The following is a 19,639-nucleotide window of genomic DNA, read 5'->3' as shown; positions in this document are numbered from 1 at the left end:
AATATTCAATCGGCTTGTTGAGAATGAAATTAAGAGCCAATGGTCATTAAGAAATCAGTGGGGTGTCTGTAAACATATCGCCATGCTGTCATTGGATTGGACACACTCTCTTCCAGATACGGTGGATATTTGAGAAGGAATCCAACTCGTTTTTTGCAGATGTCATTCCTGAGCGCCCTTTTGCAAGGAGGAAGATACGTTTTGAAGCGTGTTCCTCTGTGTCAACGTTTTGCCCCGGCAAACCTCCTGGGCTTGACCGCGGTGTTGCGATTCGTGTCGATCAGCGCAAGACTGTGTCTTTCATCCAGCAAGTGCATTGACCATGGCTGGGGATTGTGATTGGCAGACTTGCGGCTGTCGGGGAAACTGAGGGCGGCGGCAGCGGTGGTGATGGTGAGTGAGCGGTGATGGTGCGGAGCGGTGGTGGTGAGGAACGGTGGCGCAGCGGTTAGCGCACTGCGTTACAAACCCAGCGACCCGGGTTTCGATTCCTGCTCACGCTCGACACCAGCGACGATTCTCTGAACCGGTCTTGGGCCTCCCCTAGGTCGACCCAGCCTCAAATGAGTACCTGTTGTGGTGTGTAAACATCGCCACTGGGGAGACAAAGGCGGCCGGGCGTGGTGCTGCCACCCACCCCCTCGTGTTCCGTGCCGATCTTCATAGGTGCTCGCTAACAGCACTTGCCCCAACAGTCTGTTGAGGCTAAACCGGGAATCTTTGTCTTTTGTGGTATGAGGGGCTTGGTTTGTGGCCGGGATTGTAAGGTCATGTGAATAAAACATCGTCAAAAAAATATCTTGCAAATATACGGCATTCATAATGAAACGTGTAAGCACGATAAATCCCATTACCATATTAATTTAGAGATGTGTTACATCTAACCCCGTGTGTAAATCCATATCTAAGGAGTGTGCGGGGAGAAGGGGGGCTTTTTAATGGAAAAATGAAACGCTTCGTTTTGATTCAAACTCCAATAAGCCTTTAGACAATGACCGTGATATTTTCCCTGAACAACATTCACACCTTTCAGCTGTAGAAAATTAATAGCGTAATTAAAACAAAAAATTCCACCGTCAATTATGCACGCTTTTTATTTGTAGTGTGCACTGGGAAATGCTCAGCTATCGTAAAAGAAAAATTAATTGGGCATTTGCTGGAATATTTTCCTGTTGCAATCCAGAACAGAGCTCACCGCCGGTTCGATCTTCCGGCGCGGCACTTAAAAACAATGGGGCATGTTAATAAAATCCCCCCCAGCCCCATCTCTGGTCCACACAGCAGTTTATTGATGGGCACGTCGGTGGCGTATAGTGGGGTAAAGTGTGTGGTACTCCCACGTGGGCCAGCGTGGAAGAGTAGGCCAAGAATACCCTCTCGAGAGACACTCTTGAGCTCCCGCTAGTGGACGCCCCGCTGCCAACATTGCAATCCGCAATTGCAGGGCTGCACCTTTACCTTTCATAGCAGTAAAATAGAGCCACGCCATAGTCGCTACCTCGAGAAAGTGCGGTGACAGGAATTTGACATGCAAATTCCTTTGACAAGGCGCTCATCCCCCTCCAACCCAGGTTAAATATACGCTGCCAAGCGTGGTGGTGTTCATTCAGACACTGTCTTTCCGACAGACCTGTTCCTCACCTGAGGACGGCTGCTTGCGTTTTGGCCGAAACGTCGTGAGAATTATTTTATTATGTTTTCTTTTTATTATTTTATTATTTCCCTTTTACGTGACTTTACCGAAAGAACCAAGAAGAGGAATTTGTTGTTTAGCTGCTATAGAATGCGTGAGTTGTTTTCCCCCCACATGCTCGAATATTTCACCTAAAGCTTCGTGGTGGGGGAAAAAATGGTCGTGTTTCTTTTTTTTGTGAACAAAACTGAGCAATTTTTTCCAAGATCTCTGTTCAACATTTGGCAGAGTTCCCCATTTTTACTTCCCCAATCAGAAATTTGGGGGCGTTAAATGTTCCAAAAAAATAAATTGGCAGCATCTCTTCTGTGATGTTGCACACTTTAATCTGACAGTCACATTTTGGCACTTGTGAAATAATTAAATTAGTCATGGACTCATAGACTAATAGCATATAGCAGCCATCAAAACCGCATTTCGTCAAAAAACAGTGATTTCCATGCTCAAATTAGCAATGTGGCGTTGCTGATTTCCTGTTTACAGCCCTGAGCCAGTGATTCATAACTCCCTGTTCCTATGACGGGGCAGGTCTAACCGTAGGACAACTACGGTTGACTTCCCCATGAAGTGGTACTCATTTGACCGATCTCGCAGGGATGATGGGTGGAATGGAAATAATAAAATAATAAAAATAAAACATAATAAAATTATTCTCACGACGTTTCGGCCACAACGCAAGCAGCCGTCCTCAGGTGAAGAAAGAACCAAGAAGATGAATCCCTGCAGTCACAAAAGCTTTAAATCGAAATGATGGGTGGAGTCAACCTCCCAACGTGGATTTGAACTCGCAACCCCTGACTGCGGACCGCTCACTTTACTATTGAGCCACCTGGCAAACTGCATATGCCCACTTACAAATGCTGTGATTCACAAAGCACATGCGTCCCTCTCCAGCCAGTGTATTCCCACAACACGGTGGCATGAGATGTAACTACATTGCCCGGTATACAGGAGGTCCGTGGGTTCGATCCCGATCCCGACCCTGATGCCTTTATTATTTGTAGTTGTGGACACGTGGATTTTTCTCCCGGTCGTCCAGTTTGTTTTCCTCAACGTTGAAAAAACATGCTTTTAGACTATTTGGCTGCTATACATTTCCATATGATAAGCCACTTCGTTGAGCTATCGTTTGTGGCTAGGTTGGTTCTTAAAAAGAGCTGTGTAGCTCATTGGGCCTTACCTGGTAAAATAAAATAAAAATGGTTTAAATAATTTTACCTCTGTATGTGCACCACAAAGCTACAGCAGACGTTATAGGAGATCAACCTCAGATTTGGGACCACAATCACACTGACAGTGTGCTCCAGCCAAGTGTCATGTTTACTCATGCAACATACATCATATGTATAGAGACCCTCAAGCTGTCTGCGTCTGTCTGTTTGTGCTTTTGTCTCTGTGTCATCTCAGCCAGTCATCTCAGTCAATCAATCGATGGCACCTGGGTCTGTCCCGTGACCTCCTGCCAGAGGTCGCAAACGGGTTTTGATTCCTTACCCGTACCCGTACCCGGCCGCACCAGGGTCGCAAACGGGTACCCGTACCCTACCCGTGCCCGGCCGGGTATGGGTAGGGTACGAGTATCGGGTACTTGATTGCGACCTCTGGGATGAAGCCATGTTTCAGGCGCGGGTGGGTTGATTCTAGGAACCTGAATTGTGAGAAGAGACAAGACGTTGGGAAATGAGTGACAAACGGTTACTCACCAGTGACTCACGGCCTACCCGTATCCGTACCTGGCCGCACCAGGGTCGCAAACGGGTACTCGTACCCGGCCGGGTACGGGTAGCCGGGTATCAGGTAGAATACGGGTATCGGGTACCCGGTTGCGACCTCTGCCTCCTGCACCTAGCTTGGCACAGCAGTCAACCCATGGCACCCGGTTCTGTCCCGTGACCTCCCGTACCTAGCCTGGCACAGCAGTCAACCAATGACACCTGGGTCTGAACCGTGACCTGTCAGCGAGCCTTCTACACTTCACGTGGCCTCAAAGTGCACCTAGCCTGGCACAAGCGCCGTGGTGACGTCACCACCACTTTGTAGCGAGTGGGGGCTGTTGTGAATGTGCGTTGTGTGTCTCTGTGGTATTTACTCTCTCTCTCTCTCTCTTTGTCTCTCTGTGTCCATACATCTGGCTTGTGTCTTTGTGCGTGTGTTTGTTGTTCTCTAACTGTTCTTGTGTCTCTGTGTATGTGTGTGTGTCTGTCTGTCTGCCTGTGTCTTGTATTTGTGTGTCTCCCTCTCTCTGGCTGTATTGCTGCGTCTTTGTCTATATATGCATCGATGTTGCCTTTGGGGCTTCTCTCTTTGTGTGTGCATGTTCCTGTCTGTATTTCCCTCTGTGTCTATGCCATGTGAAGTAACTCTAAAATAACTATTGGCACGCCAACTTAAAACCGTTCCCCATCGGGAAACTGATAGAATGTATTTATTACCTGGCTTCATGGTGTCAAATTCAGTCTTATTATCCGCCCTGTCTCTCTGAGCTACTTGTGTGCTATGAAGTAGGGTGTTTGCCTGAAACGTCACCTCATCTATATTTCCTTTTAAGGCCGCACACTGTTGTGACGAATATGTTGAGTGGTTTCTCATTACGAAACTCTCATCACCCGTAATTGACCGCGCAAGGTATGACGACGCGGAACCTGATTCACACACACGACGAGGCATCCTCACAAGCAAGCGATAAACCACTCCGCCACGCCTGATGCAATCATCTGCCTCATTAACCGGCCCAATGTAAAACTACAGATGTCGCTCTACAAACCATATAACAACCGTACAAATAATAACAGATTTATAGATTCTAATGCAGAACAATGCACTCACATAGAGATCCAAAGGCAATTTAACGCGCAGTAGGCTTTCGCGACCAATATTTTCCATAATCGAGGTTTGTTTGGGTTAGATCGCGTTTTTGGGTGAAGTGATCAAACCAAAAACACCTCTATTACGGACCCACAGGCAACTATAACTATTTTTTTATTTCACCAGGTAAGGCCCACTGGGTTATATAGTTATTTTATCAGAAGCGACCTGACCACAAATGATAGCTCAACAAAGTGGCTTATCGTGTGGACATTTAGAGCAGCCAAATATTTTAAACGCACATTAATTCTAAATGTGTAGGGGAAAACTGGAGGATCCAGAGAAACATCCACGCGACCACGGGGAGAACAGGAAAACTCCAAATGTACAGGGTCGACATCGAACCCACGACCTCCTGTATACCAGTCAAGGTAGTTAACATCTCGCCACTCACACAGAGATCTATAGATTCGAATACAGAACAATATAGATTCACGTAAAGAATACATTCACATAGAGACCCATAGATTCAGGTAAAAATATATAGATTAACATACAGAACAATAAATACACTCACAGAGAGACCCATTGACTCACAGATGTATAATAAGAAGACATGATCACAGCAGCGATGCAAAATCTGATTCTTTAGTTATCGTGGATAAATTCGATTAGCTATAAAGCTCTTTTTCACAGATGTCCAGTAAGGGCAGGTCAGTAAGTTACAACAAACACACAATACAAAAACACGCTCGGAGTATAAAGTATCGGAAAGGTACTCTTAGGTTTTTTCGGTAAAGTCAAGTAGGTAAAACATGTAATAAAAAATAATAAAAGTAATAATAGAAATAAAATTTTTACTTTCTATTATTACTTTTATAAATTTTTAATTAAATTTTTTACCTACGTGACTTTACCCAAAAAACCCTAAGAGTATGAATCCTTGCAGTCACGAAAACATCTATTCTAGATATCGGAAAGGTAAGCAAATCGTTCAAAATAAATCCATCATAATACAGCAACTCCGCTAATCCTGGCGCAATCATCCGTCTCATGAAGACTGGTGGCCTTAATCTAAGTTGTCTTGTGGTTGTTGCTGTTGTTGTTTGACTTGCATTCCACTGGGATTTTTGCACACAGCGTTGGTGTACGGTGCTTTTTCTGCAATATTTAGCTGTCTTCTCTTGGATTTTCTGTTTGCACATAGTCACTTTAAGATGTTTTCTTGTCCATGTTTTTGTTTTTTGTTTGTTGCGGTTGCACCCGATTCAAGAGCCGAATTGCTCACAGGGCTATACCTAATAAATGAACTTGAACTTGATGAACCACCTCGCTGTAGAAGGACAGCTCTCCGTCAATGTCAGCCACGTGGTGAAGAAGTGGACAGACCAGCCCTTAAGACCCCACAACAAGAACAAAAGCAGCCGTAAAAAAAACTCGTTTCTCTTTATTTCTTTAGAACTGAAAGCTCATTTCTTTAGAACTTCGTTCCGTGCGTTCAGTGTGTCGTCTTTCCGCAAACCACCACCCCACCGCGCACCTGCGATCAGCACGGTTGTTGTTGGCTTTACGCATGGTGCGAAAGAAGTTGGACATCATAATAGTTTTTTTACCCTTCTATATGGCAACAAAACTGGCAACAAAACTGACACCTTTTTCCTTGTAAAAAAGTGTCAGTTTTGTTGCCAGATAGAAGGGTAAAAAACCAATTATCATATTTTTACTGGCAAATGAGGTTCCCATAGTGTATAGTTGGACATCCACAAAAAGTTGAATATCCACAAGAAGTTGACGAGGAGGCATCTTTTTAAATCCTTTATATTAAGTTCACTTGCTTGCTTGCTTGCGTGCTTGCGTGCTTGCTTGCTTACGACCGTGCAAACCTTTCGGTCGTTTTTTAACCCACTTCCCGTGATCCAATCGAGCTGACATTTTGCACACAGACTCGTTGTGCGTGACAATTAATGTTCGTGAAAAAAAATTCCCAAAATTTTACACTGTTTAGGGAAAACAAATTAAATATTTCATTACCAATTGTTTAATACTGAAGACAATCATCTGACCCATAGGTGGCAGCCATCTCAAGCCAGAGGACGAGAGGACTCTAGCCGCCACGCATATAAAGGATTTATAGTGAAAAACTTTGTTTTTACGGGTTATACTTGTTCCCGTGTTGGCAGCAGAGGGCGTCCCCGTGTGAATGTTGTGGGGGCTGCCCGGGCTGCCCGGACGGGCGGGCGACGTCTTCCTGACGTCAGGACGGAGGCAGGGGGACTTCGGTCGGAGCGAATGGGAGGGGGAGCAATGTTCTTCACGTTTCTCTATCTCTGTGTGGTTTTTTTTAAATGCCGCTTTTATTTCATTATTTCTCCGCTTTAAGACCCAGAACTCCCTCTCTCTCTCTTTTTTTCTTGCTTTTTCTCCTCCTCCTCCTCCTGCCGCTGCTGCTGCTCTTTATTCTGAAGGCAACAAGCGAGCAGCAGCTGACGTCACCGACAAAAAACACAGACGGACACACACGGAGACAACACACGGAGACAACACACTGAGACACACACACACTGAGACACACACACTGAGACACACGGACAAACACACACACACACGGACACACACACACGAAGACACACACACAAACACACGGAGACACACGAAGACATACACACACACACACGGATACACACACACACACGGACACACACACACACACGGATACACACACACAAACACACGGAGACACACGGACACACACACACACACGGACACACACACACGAAGACACACACAAACACACGGAGACACACGAAGACACACACACACGGATACACACACACACACGGACACACACACACGAAGACACACACACAAACACACGGAGACGAAACAAAGTGGCGAGCAAGGCGGGAGAGGATGAGTCGGTGGTGCTGGACATGAGGAGGAGGCGGAGGAGGAGGAAGAGGGACGACGATGTAGTTCCCGGCGGAGATTCTTCAACTTCTACTCGCACCGGCCTCACGCTTTGTTGGTGAGTTCTTCTTCAACGCGCACTCGTGTGGTTAGTGTGTGGTATGTGTGTTGTGTGTGTAGTGTGTGTAGTGTGTTGTTATTGTGTGTGTGGTGTGTGTGTAGTGTGTGTAGTGTGTAGTGTGTTGTTATTGTATGTGTGTAGTGTGTGTGTTGTTATTGTGTAGTGTGTGTAGTGTGTTGTTATTGTGTGTAGTGTGTGTAGTGTGTTGTTATTGTGTGTAGTGTGTGTAGTGTGTTGTTATTGTGTGTAGTGTGTGTAGTGTGTTGTTATTGTGTGTAGTGTGTGTAGTGTGTTGTTATTGTGTGTAGTGTGTGTAGTGTGTTGTTATTGTGTGTAGTGTGTGTAGTGTGTTGTTATTGTGTGTTGTTATTGTGTGTAGTGTGTTGTTATTGTGTGTTGTTATTGTGTGTGTAGTGTGTTGTTATTGTGTGTGTAGTGTGTTGTTATTGTGTGTGTAGTGTGTTGTTATTGTGTGTGTAGTGTGTTGTTATTGTGTGTGTAGTGTGTTGTTATTGTGTGTGTAGTGTGTTGTTATTGTGTGTGTAGTGTGTTGTTATTGTGTGTGTGGTGTGTGTGAGTGTGGTGTGTGTGTGGTGTGTGTAGTGTGTAGTGTGTTGTTATTGTGTGTGTAGTGTGTTGTTATTGTGTGTGTGGTGTGTATGTGTGTCGTGTGTATAGTGTGTGTGGTGTGTGTAGCCGAGTTTAAACTCCACATTGTCTTTGCGGTTTTTGTGTTTCGTTCACCGCCACCACCACCATCATCACCATCCTCGCCATCATCAACAACTTCATACCAGCGGTGTCAACTTTGGAGCCGCGCCGTTGAATTCGTCGCTTCGTTCGTTCTTGTTGTTGTCGTTGGGTGATGCCTGATTTTGGTTAGGGTAAACTTGTGGGTAAACCGTTGGACAAGAGTCGCCAATCATCGTCATTTATCCTCAACGCTGTTGACCACGTCTAGAGCAGAGACACCCGTGTGGAGTTTTACGGTGTGAAACATTCACAATAATAGCGATTAATAATTATTGCACCACGCGAGTTGTAGTGTTATTTAGTCTTCTGTACTCTATTGCCGATTTTAACGGAACAATGTTTTTGGTTTTTTTTGGTCATAGAATCACACACGCCTCGCATTGTCCGGATTATAAGACGCATCCTGTAACAAGCGTGTGCCCGGTGTCAATAATGTTGTTAACTCTTCGACAAAATCTGGTCTCTCTCTCTCTCTCTACCCTCAAGCAAACATGATAATACGAGGCACCACGTAGCCCACGATCGCTTATAGCCACAATAAAGTGTTTACTGCACAAGAGTAAGAGCGCGTCTTGTGATTCTAAACAAAAGGGGGGCAACTTCCAAAGTTTCCTTTCGGGGAGTGGTTTCCACGGTTTCCCGGGGACAGACTTTGCAGAGACGTTAAGGGGCGTCGTGCTAGCATCTACAATTGTAATCGCTAAAAGTGGCTTTTTATTTGTACTTTTGTTTTCATATTACAACTCGGCGGCTGCACTATCCAAGTCAATGTGCAACGTTCGTTCGACGTCGATTCATCCGCTGGTCCACCGGAATCAGAATCGGAATTTTTTTCCTGGAGGAATCCGAAGAGCGATGAAGCTCTTTATACAACATTGGGTTCCAACGTCGACCCAACGTTGCATAAACACATTGTCCTACGGAGGGAGCTGGTAGGAACGTTGGGTTGCTCGGTCAATGGCCTGCAGGGTCAACGGCGGCGTGGTGTATTCCGCAAATATGCCCGACTGTGAGGGCGGGCACAAGCCGGCGTGAGTAGGTTAAAGTTGAGTTTTATAAGGGCACCACGGGGTGACCAGCCCCTCCCCACCCAGCCCCACCCCTCCCACCCAGCCCCACCTAGCCCCACCCTCCCCACCCTCCCCACCCAGCCCCTCCCCACCCAGCCCCACCCTCCCGTCCCTGCACGACGGACGGACGGACACAATAATCTCCTGTGGGCTGGTGTAACCAGGATGTTCCTACCAGTATTACTGGGACGTCAACCAATTACGACTGTAGTTGCGATAAGAATTATATATTTGTCTTTTAAGGGAGGAACTCGCGTAAAATTCCACGGTGTCACAATGTACTCGGACTAACAGACCTTTAGTGATCTTTTCTACATACTGTAATAACCAGGAGGTTGGATGGTGCATTCATTTGTCGAGGCTGTGTCAAACCCACTGATTTTATCCCATGAATAAGCCACGTGCTCTAAACCAATAGAAAATTACAGCTGGTATGTTACAGTCTTAGAATTAGTGAAATTTTGACTGGCAGCTTGTATAATCTGTGGAAATGTCCTTTTTGGCGTGTTTAGTTCGTTGTCCCCCCCCCCCGCACCTCCAATTAGCGCTGTTGGCTACGTGCTGTGCGAAAGAAGTTCAACATACATACACACATGCCGGCAGTCAACTTCCTTGGTTTGCGTTTCAGTCATGTGCATGTCGTGTTTCGCAACACGTGAGTCCGTTTAACCATCGTGGGTTCCCCTGCCAAAGCTGCAAATAAAATCTATTGAAAATTTGTGACATAAAGTTTTGCCATTGACAGCGGCACATGGTTTGTTGAAACACTAAATAGGCAATGGTTTAAATAGGCTTTCAGTATATATATATTTTTACCATCCAAAGCTACGCTGCATTTTGTTGGTGAAGTTGTGCACGCCGCAGGTGTGATTTGGTGATGGTTTAAACATCCCTCGTGAATTTTTTGGGTGAGATAATGGACGCAGCAGCTGAGTTGCTTGTGGTGTGACACACCACCGAGGTGTCTCTGCAATGTCTTGCACACCATCGCGGTATTTTGGCAATGACGCATAGCGGCCGAGATCGTGTCCCATCCCCGCAGAAGGCGCTCTGTCGGTCGGTCAAGTTACAGCGTCAACCAGGCCACTCGTCCGCACCCCGAGGGCATTGACTTCTCGCACATCCACAGCAGTTCACCGCTCTCGGGCCTGCCGTGCAAGAATCACGAGTCTCCCCGTGCTGCTGTCGGTTGAAGTGTTCTTTGGTTCTTTCGGTAAAGTCACGTATAAAGATCAAATAATAAATTAAATAATAGCATACTACGACGTTTCGATTGCAACACAAGCAATCTTCATCAGGTATACAAGAAATAGCAACAGAAATCTAACCAAAAATCTAACCAAAAATCTAACCAGAAAACTATAGACAGACATACAAGCAGACAGACATCATATATAGTTTTCTGGTTAGATTTGTGTTGCTATTTCTTTTATACCTGATGAAGATTGCTTGTGTTGCAATCGAAACGTCGTAGTATGCTATTATTTAATTTATTATTTTATCATTATACGTGACTTTACCGAAAGAACCAAAGAATAATTCCTGCAGTCACGAAAGCTCCGAAATTGGTCTTGAAGTGTTGTTGGTTGAGTATCGAGCACAACTCGGGAGAGACGTCGCTTGTTTTTCAGTGGGTTTTTTTTTCTGCTCTCTCTCTTTGCAACCCCATGCCATCACTTTTGTTTTGGTTGCGAATGCTTGGCACACGACATCATCGAGGCCGAAAGTAGAGTTCGTGATTGCTTGCCAAGCTCACTGGCCCAGTACCAGTCTGCTAATTTGACCAGATATATTCCCAGCACTCTTTTGTTGGATCAGCTTCAGCCACCAGAGCCCTTTGTATCACCAAATATGATGCGGTGATGGCCCAATGCCAGCATCAGAGGTGCATTTGATTGTATTCAAGTGATATCCCTGTGACACCTAGGCACTGTAATATTGTAGATGGTGAATATTACTGCACAGTACTTAGTTATGCGGATGGTCACCACAACAGACTTGCAGTCCAGACTTTGTCGGATCGATTCAGTTTTACGGCGCTGAAGTTGAGGTTTATTTAAACTTCCCCGCCTCTGTCCACTCAGCAGTCCGAATGGGTACAACCATAGTTGTTGGCAGGATCGGTTGCGTGTGGTGGTGGTGGTGTAAACTGTATGGGGAGCAGTAGTGCAAGGGTTAACGCACTGCGTTACAAACCCGGCGACCCGAGTACGATTCCCGCTCACGGCCAACACCGGCGACGATTATCTAAACCGGCACTGGGCCTCCCCTAGGTGGACTCGGCCTCAAATGAGTACCTGGCGCGGTATGTAAACCTGGTCACTAGGAAGACAGGCGTGGTGCTGGCCACCCACTACCTCGTGTGCCGTGCCAGCCTTCATAGGCGCTCGCTAACAGCACCTGCCCCAACAGTCTGTCACAGGCTAGATGGGGGATCTTTGTCTCTGGTGTAAACTGTGGTTATTCTCACCTCTTCCAAGACGGCTGGCCAGCTTCGAAAAGGAGGACAAATTACCCTATAGAGAGGTTCCCAAATAGAGGCCCTTCTGCCAGCAGTGGCACGAGCTAATACTTACACGGCCTGCACCTCTACCTATTGCAGTACTTGTGCTTAAATCCATACTTTTAATCGCGTTCCTCTTCGGCACGTGTGTGTGTGTGTGTTTATGACATTTGTTTATTATAACTCTTGTGAGCGTTCCGACATCCATCTGCATTTAGTTTCCTCCACCCCCCCAACAACCCCCCAGGCCAAAAAACAACGCTCGCCTGCTGAGGGTCTGGTTGGTTGTAGCCCTTTTGTCTTGTAACTAAACCCTGGGCTCCGGTCCCTATTGGCTGTGTGGTTTTTTTATTTCTAGGGCCACATTTTGTTCGAGGGGTTTTCACTGCAAGATGATAGATGGCTCCATGTGGGTTTGCCTGTCAGTGTCTCGCCGTAGCCTTTAACTCATTGTCTTGGAGCTCGGCGAGTCGGTTAGTTACACAACCAAGGCATTGTTGTTTTTTTACAGCGGTGCCCTTCATGCCAACCAAGTTTTCAGAAGCTGATACGTGAGCGAGCAAAAGAAATGGAAAACAGAATGCACAGTAGAGACTGCCCTATGGACTAGTTCTCCAGCTTTGCAGCCGGATTCATTATTGCATGGTGAAATTTTTCACGGCAAGGGAGGTTATTGTGCTCTGGCAACGATTTGCACGGCAAAGTTCTGCGGCCGCAATTGCGTTGGGCAACAAGCAAAAAAACGGTCCCGTTATTAGCAAAAACGCTGCTTTATCAAAAAAATGTTCCCGAGCACGTGGAGCGAAACGTCGGACATGAACAACCCGGACACAACACGGCCGTGAAAATAAACACGTGTATTCGAGCAAAATCATGGAAGCGCGCAACAAATTGTAGAGAGATGAGTGCGCAGGATGGCACGTAGGAACAGGAAGAGGCATCTTGTCTTTCGGGGAACAAACGCAAACCGGGAGACGTCACAGCAGGAAAGTCAGCTAGAGCAGCATACATTAGGTGACGTCACTCGAAGGGATGGATGGTGGTTGATGTTTTGAGATTGGTGATGGAATGGTAGCCAAAGTGCCCCAGACGATCACCATTACAGAGGTGGAGTCATGCTATCGGATCTCGTTGCAGGAGTTGGATGGTTTGTGGCATTGTTGGACCACGTGGGATAGCGACGAAGTGGTGCAGGCTTCATCCAGCAGTGGATAAACAATGACTGGTGATGATGGTTCATCTGTTAACCGTACCTGCGATATGCACTGTTGGCGACATACAGTGTGAAATAAGTTAAAAATACATACATACAAAGTTCTATGTTTGTACGTGTTCTTAATATTTACAAATGGATTTCATGCTCAAAATAACTTCATGGATGTGTTGACGCCGTGTGTAGAGGGGTCGGGTGTTTATTTACATTGGGCAAGCCATTTGATTCCAAGAATATGGGTTACCCACTTTTTCTCCCAACGTGAAAAAGTGTTAAATTCTGAGAAAATGGACCAAAACGTACATCCGATTTGATGTGTCCTCTTTTCGTGGAACGTTTTAAATGATTCAGTGTGTGTGTGTGGCGTGCGAGCTTTTGCCACAGACTGAAGCTTCAGACGTAGACACGCAACACGTTCGCCTACCCTCCCCTCCCCTCTCACCACCCAGCACAGGAACTCATTTCCTTGGACACTCATTAGCAGATGTTTTTTGGCAGCGTCAGTTTTGCTTAAACCAGGATGTGACGAGATATTTTCTTTTGTTCTTCCAAGAAGCGCGCTCATAAGTGCACTGGTGAAAATGCGAGGTGGGTTTTAAGTGGAGTGTCACGTGGCAGTAGCGGGTCACCCTTGTTATGTTCACAGGACTGGTTACTGCAGCCTGCACCCCATTGGTTCTCAATGGTTAAGACATCTATAATGTTAATACATACATCGGTCTGATTAAACAAAGTAGTTGTACTTACGTGCCCATGTCTAATTTGTGTTTTCAATTATTTACCTTCTAAAACATAATCCTGCCATGTCTCGCACCCCCAGGGAGTGCGTGTATTCCAGGTCAAGAAGAACTTGGTTAGCATATTATTTCTCACGTTAGCAATGCCACGGATGCTCCGTTATCATAATTGTCCAGTGAGCACGTCGGTGTTTTTTTTTTTACGGATGGGTGCATGGAACAAATTAATGTGTTAACACAATAATCCCCCCCCCCCACCGCAGCTCGCTCTGTTTACAGATTTAAAGCTCCCAGTTGCTTGAATCTCTGATAATACAACAGCTCCTCTGTGCAAATTCACTCTCTTGGCAGACATTGGGTAAAGTTTGTATGCCATTACTCGGTGCTAAATCGATTTGCGTGTAGTCGTATAACGACTTCATGTTTGTCTTTCGCCCTAAAAAAAAGAGATTCGTCACTCGCCCGCTGGGCTTGTCATTTTTTTTTTGACGTCCGTCTACGATGGAATCGGGTTCATTGCTACTCGAGCATGTTGCTCCTCTGCCTTGTAATTCACACACATTTGATGTCAGAGCCCGTGTGATGTTTCACGCCATTTAATTTAAATGCTTTTGTACCTGGGTACCCGTTGTCAAGAGGGATACTGCCGTGATGTAATGGTGAGCGCACTGGAATTTCAACGCAAGAATTTGGCCCGGTTCAAATCAATCGATCTCCTGGCGTGGCAGTTTAAATTGCGGATAACGTTGTGATATGCCCTCCTCTGGCTCTGGCCACCCAGGAGTTAGCCGATCAGCGTGTCACATGCGGTGGTAGGGCAAAGTGTGGGTACTCGCAACCACTTGCAATATTTTCTGGCCAGCATTGAAGACGAGGTCAATAATACCCTCCAGAGGGACTCCTCCTGGAGCTTCCTCGAGTGGACGCCTTTCCATCAGCAGGGGCGTGAGCAGGAAATTGCAGTCCTGCACCTTAACCTTTTTCCCATTTGCAGGATTCCAGCACTGTGGCTGTAAGAGCTGTATTTATTTATAAGCGGAGGTCACAATAGTAATTCGCAAGCGAACTCCCTCACCCCCAGGCATGCATAATTTCTCACGTACTGTATTGTCGGCAATTTTGTGTTGTTTTCAAAGCTGCATATGTCGACTTGACACAGCCAGGTATGACGAATATAGCACATTGCGCGTTCCTGTTTTGCGTTCCATTTACATTGTGACGTTCCCTTTTCTGGTTGAAATTCTTGACTGCAGTACAGTACTATATTATTGCTCAGGTGGAGCGGTGGCACAGTGGTTGGCGCACCGCACTGAGTTCAATTCCACACCAGGGCTAACAAACATGGGTGGCGAGTGATATCGGAAACCGACCTTGACTGACCGCCCAGCACCGACTTATTGGTCAACAACGCCCGTGACTTACAAAACACGAGGGGGGGCGGGCTTTCATCCAGCAGTGGATTGAGAAAGCGCTGCTAATGATACATATTTCTTTTCATATTGTATTGCCATAGCAGAGACCATACCATACATAGTTTTATGTTTTATGGAAGATTGCAGATGTACAATAGAGATGCAGTTAATTTGCACGATCAGAATCAGAATATTGATTTATACTGGAGAAATCAGATGAGCTATAAAGCTTTTTCACAGATGTCCAGTAAGATGCTGGTGATGTTGATTTAAAGGGTCATATGCACCCTGAAATATGCACAGGGTCAATATTAACGCTTTGTTATAATCGCAAAACATTGCAATTTTAATGATGCAACGTTGGGAACGTGATGTTCTTACCGGGCTCATCCTCTTGATTTTCGGTTAATATTTCTGTTGCCGCAATAACTGGGACAAAAAATGGGAGAGAGAGAGAGAGGAGAGCCAGCAGGCTCTTCTTGGCTCCGAAGAACTGAGGTCATTTATTTTTAACAGCGGGTCGGAACAATGTGGGAGATAAACACCAGTGTAACGTCACAATTGATTACGTTCGCAACAGCAACTGTCGATGTGTGTTTACGTCCATGTACAAATCTCAATTTCAGAAATATATATTTTGAAAAAAGGTATGCTTTTATACACACATACTGCACTAAAACACATTCCTGCGGAGGGAGCTGGTAGGAACGTTGGGTTGCTCGGTCAATGGCCAGGGTCAACGGCGGCGTGGTGTATTCCGCAAATATGCCCGACTGTGAGGGCGGGCACAAGCCGGCGTGAGTAGGTTAAACGTTGAGTTTTATAAGGGCACCACGGGGTGACCAGCCCCGCCCCACCCCTCCCACCGCCCCACCCTCCCCACCCAGCCCCTCCCCACCCTCCCCACCCAGCCCCTCCCCACCCCACCCTCTCCACCCAGCCCCACCCCTCCCATTTTTGGATACACGACGGACGGACACAATAATCCCCTGTGGGCTGGTGGAACCAGGTGGTTCCTACCAGTATAATGGATGCCTGTCACAGTTGGTATCATGGTTATCACGCCGAACTTGCAATCTGCAGGTGGTCGATTCGATCTCCCGGTGTGGCAGGTCAAACAAGTTTCTTAAATAATCACACCCCACCACCTCACCCTCCACACTCCATTTCTGTCCACCCAGTCGAGACGCAGCCACTGGAACATAGCGTGTGTGGAGCATATCCAGGGCTGCCACCCTGGGGTTAAAATAATTGAGTGAAGCCTGCAGTGAGGTTTAAAATTGCGCATGGCCCAGCCCCGATGTTCGTCCGTGCGTGCCCAACAGGCAGCAGATTTGAAAATGTCCTCCGTGAGCGCTGCTTTCTGCGAGGGCAGAGCAGACACTCAACGGGGTGGGGGAAATCTTCGAAGGGGGCAGACCGCTTGGTTCGCCATGGCTTCCCCATTACCCCGAGTAGAGCGGTGGGCACACTGGATAGTGCGCCATCCTATTAACCTCCCCTCCATGATGAGTTGAGTTTGATTCCCGGCCACGGCTAACATCAGTGATGAGTGACATCAAAACCAACCCCCCTCCCACATCGTCTCCTCACTTGATCAACACGCACTGACCGGCATAGGTGAAGTATGGTAAAAACAATACCTGTGACCTGACGCAGCATGAATAGGCCTTCGTCCAGCAGTGGATTGACAAGGTGATAATCATTTAATATCTTGATATACTTTACTACATTACTAGAGTACGATTATATACTGTATACAATTCGTACTGTACTTGCTTGACCTACTGGGTCTCATACCTGCCAACCCCTTATCAGTGCCGCCTACCTTCATACAGACCAATTCAGATCTTATTGATCACCCCGTGCCCTTATACATCTCAAAGTGCATCCTGCAAAGTCCCATCACAAGGGAGAAACACAAACAAATATACAAAATTTGTGTCCGTATTGAAACGTCTGTACGCCGTATAGACCTGAAAACTCAATGTCCCTGTACAAGAATACGGGTAAATCGAATGGGTTGACAGCTATGGGGTCAATCAAAACCTCTAGACTTCCAGTCTGTGGCACTGTACATGGGCTTATGCCTTTAAAAAATAAAATAAACTTGAATGTGTAAGAAGAATGCACCAAACCGAGTGGTCTTGTAAAGGAGGGAAGGCTATAGCCTGGCTTGAAACCTCAGGAATGTTTTGCGGTTGGTAATCCAGCTGAAAGCAGCATTCCTTCACTCTGCCCGTGGCTGCCCGCCTTGCCGCCCCCATCATTAGTAATCCACCCGTTGCCATGACCGCTTGGTGTCAGCAACGTACGTATATGACCCTCAGTGTACATGTCAATCCACCGCTGGATGTCAATCCACCACCGGATGTCAATCGAGCGCTGGATGGGGATTAGGGCCTCCACTCCACGCCGTGTGGGTCGTCGAGGGTTTTTGTTTTTAAATCCTTTATATTAAGTTCGCTTGCTTGCGTGCTTGCGTGCTTGCTTGCTTGCTTACGACCGTGCAAATATTTCGGTCGTTTTTTAACCCACTTCCCGTGATCCAATCGAGCTGACATTTTGCACACAGACTCGTTGTGCGTGACAAGTCATTTTCGTGAAAAAAAAATTCCTAAATTTTACACTTTAGGGAAATTTTTTAAAATTTTTAATTACCAATTGCTTAATGGTGGCAGACAATCATCTGACCCATAGGTGGCAGCCATCTCAAGCCAGAGAACGAGAGGACTCTAGCCGCCACACATATAAAGGATTTATAGTGAAAAACTTTGTTTTTACGGGTTAATTTTTTTAATCTGGATGCACCACCACTGCCCAGTCAACACGGAACGTCGTGCCAACGTTAGCCCAACATTGGCACGTTTATACGTCGGGTGAGCGGTGTCGACTGGTGAAGGCGGAGTGCACATTTTGGATCGTGGTGCAGTACAACAAATGGATTTTTCTGCATTGCCTTCTGCTGACAGCTTCGCCACGTAGCAGCATCAGCAGCCGACAACACCTGCGCCACGCGTGGTGGTCGCGTCCCCTCCCAGCAGTATCCGGGCCCGATCGTGCCCTTGGCTTCTGAGAATTTAATGAGATTGTGTGCGCATTCTTGCGGATTTGGTCATCGGCGTTTGATTCAGTTATTGTGTAGTAGTAAGGTATGTGACTACCAACCCCACCACCACTCCCTTTTTTCAAATTTAGTTGTTCTGGTTTGGAATCACGATTGGATTCAAGAATCGACACTTTAAGTTTTACACAGCATTACTGTCCTATTTTATAACCACGGCTTTCAGCTTTAATTGTTTGTACCACATAAAAAATTCGGCGATCACAGTGAACCTCTTTTTGGCCGTACTGTACAGACTCGCTCAGACATGACCTAAATTAAAAACCTTGTGCTTTTTTAGGGCATCGAAGAAGATAAAGCACAGCCCTGCAATTACTTTCTCCCGCTACCGCTGCCAGAATGGCCCCCACTCTATGAATCTGAAGACGATTTATTTGTATACAGACGTCTTCTAGGAGTGGGGGGGATACCCACACTATACCCCACCACAGGTTACCTGACCATGGACTGATTATGCCCTAACCCATTTATACCGCTTTAGGCAGAGGTGGTGGCGGGCAGAGGGAGGGGGTTTAAGAAACCCGCACCGTTGTTTCAACTGCCGCGCCGGAAGATCTAATTGAACCGGCGGCATCGCTTAATGGCAACTACCGGGATGCGTTATTCTGATGGTCCCGGGTCACTCGCAAGCCCCAGACGTTGACCCACAACCGCCCTCCTTGATGGAGGAAGTTCCACGACTGGACACAATGCACCACGCACTGCGTATTTGGCAGTCTATTTTTTAAATACATGGCTTGCCGGAAGTATTTACTCCTGTGAGAGTTTCAGTTGCGGTGGTGAGATATTAACTACCTCGCCTATGGTTCGATCCCGACCCTGATGCTTGTATATTTGGAGTTTGGATGTCTCCCCTTGCTCGCGTGGATATTTCTGCGGGTCCTCCGGTTTTTCTCTCTACATTTATAATCAATGTGCATTTAAAGTACTGTATTTGGCTGCTATCAATTTCCACGTGATAATCCACTTGTGGCCAGGTCACGTCTGAAAAAGAGCTCCATAGCTCGGTGGGCCTTTCCTGTTAAAATAAAATGCTTAATAGTTTAAGTGGTGCAAGCAGCATTGCACGGTTGGCTATCAACCCATTCCCAGTCTATAATCTTCTTGGGCATGATGGCAACGATGTGGTTCAGGAGCTCGATGCCAAAGTCGAGTTCTCTGTCGTTGGCCATGACGAGAGGGCTTCAGGAAAGGAGAGTTTGTGAAATCTTGTTGTTCCTCTTACATTGACGGAGCACAGAAGACAGTGGTTTACTATCGTTTGTGGCCAGGTCGCTTCTGAAAAAGAGCTATACAGTGTA

At 46.4% G+C, this 19,639-nt stretch overlaps 1 protein-coding gene across 1 annotated transcript in view; it reads left to right on the top strand.

Annotated features, from left to right (window-relative positions):
- The first annotated feature begins 6,789 nt into the window (after positions 1-6,789).
- LOC133342345 (ras and Rab interactor 2-like) overlaps positions 6,790-19,639 on the top strand; it is a 37,897-nt gene continuing 25,047 nt past the window's right edge. Inside the window, 1 exon segment of the mRNA XM_061551452.1 lies at positions 6,790-7,523. The gene's annotated coding sequence lies outside the window, so the exon portion shown is untranslated.

The sequence above is a fragment of the Lethenteron reissneri genome, chromosome 14 (genome assembly GCF_015708825.2).
Source record: "Lethenteron reissneri isolate LAM-NWPU_2019-01 chromosome 14, ASM1570882v1, whole genome shotgun sequence".
NCBI classification, from domain to species: Eukaryota; Metazoa; Chordata; class Hyperoartia; order Petromyzontiformes; family Petromyzontidae; genus Lethenteron; species Lethenteron reissneri.
Note: the sequence above shows the minus strand (reverse complement) of the source record. Positions and strands in the feature narration are given on the sequence as shown.